Genomic DNA, 6000 nt, shown 5'->3' with positions numbered 1-6000 from the left:
TAGTATTGCCTCCTGGACTACAATAGTACGTTTGGCATCATGTACTGCATTTGTAAAACAGTAGCAGAACATAACTGCTATTTAAATACATCTAGACATATTTAAATGTTGCCAATTTAATAGAATAATTGTTTAAAATATGAAGGAGGGCCCCAGTGATTTTTTTCCCAACTGAGGGGGCACGGCATTAAAAAGTTTGAAGACCACTGGCCTACATAGATGCACTTGTGAGCCACCTTGGGTTAATCACATCACCAGTGTGATCTGCAGGTGGGGAGAAGGTTAACCCATAGACAGAGTTCATTGCTGGTGAAACTGATGACAGAAGGAGGCAAGTAGGTTCAGAGGGGCATATAACAGATAAGGGCAGCTGCAGAGGCAGCAAACCATCCACATTTTATAGTTTGAACAGGGAAGCTCATCAAGGGATTGATTAGTCTACCCTAGGTCCTGGCTGGAAGACGCCCTGTGTAGGAAATCCACCTCTTCCTCCTATTTCTTGTACTTTGCAGGATCCTATATTTTTGCTGACTTTAGACCTCTGTGCACATTACCTGTGCTACCTGGTAAAGTGCCGGTGTCCATCCTTCCAAAAGGATGAAAATGGTATACCTCCTGTACACCCCTGGTATACATTTAACTTAACTACACGTCCCTAGTATATGGCACAAAATGTACCCAAGGCATGTAAGGTAAATGTCACAAGAGACTGAAGCACCCATTGTGCCATCCACTATAGCGACGGTATAAAGCATGGCTGCAGGCCTGGCAAGGTAACCTGACTAAACCTGTTTTTAAACTACAATTGGACCTGTCAAAATAAACCCTTACTTTTAAATATTAATGAGTGACTCCAAAGTAGGCCTTATTGTCCATAAGGCAGGGTGCATGAAATTTAAACGTAGGCCATGTAGAAATGTAAAGTTATGAATAATTCAAGGGGGGGGGGGTATAGAAGCTGTGTTGGAGGTTCACTCAGCTACCTGTTCATAGACACCAGTAATCAAAAGAAGTGAACCCTTATGCTGCTGTATTCCAGGCCGTCAGAGATATTTCTCAGCAGACACTGAATCACATATTCTACCCTAAACGGTGTATGTTATCATTGTGGGGTGATTTCGTGTTTAACCTCATCACAGGGTCTTTATTCACTTGAGTGGCCCGTTCTCCAAGCCAATTACTCTTTCTACCTGGAAAGCAGATATCTCTGTGAGAACAAAGGTTAAAATGTGTATTTAAAATTACCTCCTATCCACCACATTCATACATTTATGCCCATAAAAAGGATAGGGATAGGGTTAAAAACAGGTGATTTTGTGAGGACAAATAATCAATCCTATACATCCAGAATTAAGTTCAACATGTTTCAGCCTATATTGGCCACCCAGGGAAAAGGGCTTTCATCAGGACCTAATCAAGAACAGATTACCTGCAACTCTCATGTAATCACCATATGTATTGTGGCTCACAGTTCATGTGTTAAACTGCACACTCAAGTGAATAAAGACCCTGTGATGATGCTACTCATGAAATCACCCCACGGTGATAACATACACCGTTGAGGGTAAAATATGTGGTTCAGGGTCTGCTGAGAAATATCTCTTAGGGCCAGGAACACAGCAGTATGAGGGTTCACTTTTTTTGGTTATTGGTGAAATTTCAAGTTATACATGTCTACACGGTGCCTAGGCCCCAAGAACTATTTTCATTGTAGCGAGGCTGGCTGTTCCATAGGAAAGCAGTGGAATGCAATATTAAATTTAATAATTGCATATCAGGCTAGAAAACACTTAAACATGTCATTCTTATACTCTTTGTAATATCTATTTAAATCCCAATTCACTGGTGAAGTAGGATTTTAATAAATATTAAGGAAAATGTACTTTTAGAAAGTTACCTTTTCCCTACCTGAAGCTTCTGGAGGCTAATGTGGATTAGCCTCCAGCTGCAACCCTCTGAGTGACCAACTCTGAGGAGTGAAAACGGCTCCAAGAGAAAAAGATAAAGCACTACGTTTGGGCAGTTGTTTCTGTTCCTCTGGGTGGATGACCCTTTAGACATTGCTCAGGATCTTAGTTAACTAGAAAAGGGGCATTATCTGTCACAGACAAATGTCAGATGACACCTACACAGGTCCGTTCTTCGCCCCCGTCAACCAGCCTCCAGTCAGAGTGGGAAGGCAGCTGTCCCACAATGGGTTTGACATAACCACAACATATGGGTTCCTCATTTCCCTGGCCACACCTCTTGGCGGGCAGAGAGGCTCTGCACAAGGAGAAAAGGGTTTCATCATCTTAGATTTGTGCAGATAGGGGTACCATGGGATTGCTTGCTGTAGGGCACACAGAAAATGCTACAACATTAAGTAGGGTTATTGCGTGGAATTGTCATTCTATTGGTTAGGGAAGGGTCAGGAGTCACCTACACAAGCAAGCTGGTGCCAGGCAGAAATATGGCATCCCCAATACCCTTCTTAGAACACTACTGGACGGGTTAAAGATCAGAAGAGGACTAAACTTGCTAAGACCTATCAAAAGCCCTGAAGGATTGTACCTGCTCTGCCTCATGTACTGACCTTCTCTTCAAGCTACAGGCACCCAATAAGACAAAGGAGGCCTTTTCTGCAACTTCCCAGCTGACCAGTTCCTATTGGACCTCCCTGGGTCCTGTTGGTGGCTTCTGCTGGAGTGAGTTTTGACCCCCAAGTGCTGTTCCTGAGGTTCTGAAACCCTAAACTATGTCAAAATGTACTCCATTTAACATCCTATAAAACATGGAACTTATAAACCTTTTGGTACTTGAGGACCAGGGCAAACCTGCCAGGCTAATGTGATGAAAGCACATTGCCACAGGGCTGAGGAATCAGGTTTCCCCTTCTTGGAACTTTTCCACAGCAGCAAAACCGATTCAGGAGGACCTTGAGGAGTTGGAATCTGGCCTCGTGGAGCCCTCTTAGGCTGCAGCTTGTAGCCTAGACTTGCTGAAGAAATCCAAGCTCCAAAAAACTGGCTTTGGGCCTGATTAGATCTCAGTGGAGGGAATACTCCATAACAGATGCAACGGATATCCCATCCGCCATATTACGATCCCCTTAGGAAATAATGGGACCGTAATACAGGGGACAGGATATTTGTCACGTTTGTGACGGAGTATTCCCCTCCACCAAGATTTAAATCAGGCGATAAGTGTGAATGTAGAGATCTTCCTCTGGCAAAAGCGCCAAAAGTATCCAGCAGATTAAGGACATTCCTTCGACGTGCAATTTGAATATCTCCCATGCTGGGATTTCCCGCTAAAAGTGAACAGCTTCACCCGGCCTCATCCAAAGGCTATCCGAACTCATGGAGCCATTCTCGGCCGCAGCCTGATCCCTTTCCCCACTGGAGACTTTGGACTTCTATTTCAGAGGCTAAGTGTAAAGGTGAAACTTATTACTTGGTTAAATTGGTTTCTGTAGCCGACCTACACTTCATCGCAGTTTGCCTCAAATTGTGCCTACTTCCCAGTCTTCTGCGACCAGTTGACTGTGGTTTTTAACCCTTTTTATTGATATCTTTATTTAAACCTTTAAAAATTCATATCTCTGGTTCCCCTTATTGGATATTTCTCTTCATGGTGCTATTTCATTCATTAAGATGTACTTTTTTTTATGACACTCATATCTCGGTACCTTAATTGGGCTGACATTCATCAGCATCCGCCCACCCTGAGTGGGCAGGTCTTGCATTTTCAGCATTCATCTGGAGTTTTCTGTCTCATCAGCAATGACTGAGACAGGGATCAATGACATAGAAGCAATGCATAGATGGTCTTTTGTAACAAAACAGAAACTACATTGCGAACTACATTGCCTCAAGCCCCTCCAATATTGTTGGCGGATAAGTTTCCTGAAGCACAGTGATGTTAAGTAATCTATCTAAGATCACACTAATTTGATGCATTGTGGAAGCTTGGATTAAAACCATGTGTCATACTTCTGAACTTCACAAGTCTGCAACTTAGATGCCGCAAAGCCTCCCTAGGAATTCCCAGTGCTTAATTTGAGCCGGGGGTTTCCGGTCCCGGGCAGCAGCACTTATTTTTGAGGGCCGACACTTATTTTTCTGCCTCAAGCATTTACTGCGAGCAAAAGACACATATGGGAATATGGAGGAGGAGAAAAATGAAAAAGCGTCACAAAGGGAAAAAGCAAAAAGCAGCAAGAGTGAGCTGAAGGGGCCGGGAGTGGCTGTAAATGGATAAAAGAGGCCCGAGATGACTCTAGGATTGGACTGCCTCAGTATTCTGTTCTCGCACATTTAATTGCCTCAGCCGGATGTTTCAAAGGAGAGCTTTGGGCCCTCCATGATTTTATTTACAAATTTAGGACAGGAAATTCCTAACGCCCTCCCATAGCATTCACCATTTAATGTGTGAACAGTAGTTATAAGGGGTGAATCTGATATTTGTATGTGTAGGTGCTTCCCTGGTGATATCCAAACGTCTCTGACATCTTGGCAGATCCTTCTCAAAGCAAAGCAATTACTATACAAAGTATGGTTATGTTACTTTATGTTGGAGTTTACAAAGCGCCTTGTACATAGCTGAGGGTATTGCGGGAAAGATGGAGGGAATATTGGTGGATAGGAGGGAGAGGGAAGAGGGAATGTGAAGAGACCCCGTTTGACGAGGATGGCACATGTCTGTGGTTGTTTTGCTGGGCTGTAAATCCTTTCGGGCAGCGACTGGCTGTTTTAGCTCAGTGGTTTACAACTCTTCTGAGTTTCTACTGTCGGACTCATGGACGTCATTTAGGGATCGCCAGTGGTTGCAGCTGCGACCACTGACTTACCACTTGCGACCCCTTGCATTGCTTTATTGCCCCTGGCCTCAGAGGTGGCAAAATCAGCGCGAGAAACATATAGGCAGCTCCTCCTTGTGGACGTCAATTGGGGCTGCACTCTCTTTGTATTCTGTCATATTTTATTACACTAATAGTGGATAATATTTGTAGATATAAATATATTTTTCACTATTAGTGTAAAAAAATGGAGTTCACTTGGCTGAAATGTGATCTTCCCTGGCTGCTGAGGTAAATAAATAATTATTTTCAAATGTATGTTGTGTGCGTGCTTGCGAGTGAGTGTGTGTTTATATGAGAGAAAGTGTGTGCGAGTGTGAATGTGTGTTATGTGCAAGCATATGTGTGTGAGAGGAAGTGAAGGTCACAGGGTGTGTGGTGTCACTTCCGCTCCCCCTAGCAGTTGCTGAGTTGGCGTGCATGGACTGTGCAGCAAGGGGGTGAATGAGCAGTCCGCTGACCTCCTCTGCCCCTCTTCACTGCTGGAGGCGCCGCCCTGGCCCCGCCTTCAGGCAGATATCCACCCTTCTTCACTCAGATATCCACTGCCCGGCTGTCACTGCGCAGCAGTGCTCCGCACACCCTCAACCTTGTTTTCAAATCAGCACGTGGACTAGACCGTACCTCCTGCACCCCTCCCCAGCTCAGACAACTGCCGAGTGACAGTTTTACAAGACTGATCCATGCCCCAAGACTGGAGTCTTTATGTCCTAGGCCTTTCTTTCACAAAGCACTGTTCTCAGGGGTCTTAGTTCAATTGGTGTGACTCAGGACTACAATTCCCAGAATGCATTATTTACATAAGAAATATACAGGACAGGCGTGAGGCATGTTTGGCATCATAAAATCAGCAGGTAACTTTACAGCCAGGCTGCCCACTTACAGAAAGACCAGCCATTGGTCTCTACAGGTCTCTCTGCTAGGCCGAGTAGGCCTCAGGAAGCACACCACAAGAGGAACTCTTACCAGGAGGAACTGCTGCAATTCCTCCGTGAAAACGCAAATAGTGTGAGAGTTTTCCTGCTGTGACACATTAAATACAGGTATCCTAAAACTGAAATCTGATGTAGAAACGGGTACATAAAGAAAAGTTTATATTTAGTAATTATACAACTATACCTCAGCTTTACTTCTGACAGGCCTGCTTTTTCCAATTGCCC

Source organism: Pleurodeles waltl, chromosome 6 (genome assembly GCF_031143425.1).
Source record: "Pleurodeles waltl isolate 20211129_DDA chromosome 6, aPleWal1.hap1.20221129, whole genome shotgun sequence".
Classification (NCBI taxonomy): Eukaryota; Metazoa; Chordata; class Amphibia; order Caudata; family Salamandridae; genus Pleurodeles; species Pleurodeles waltl.
The sequence above is the reverse complement of the archived record's forward strand: the minus strand, read 5'-3'. Positions refer to the sequence as shown.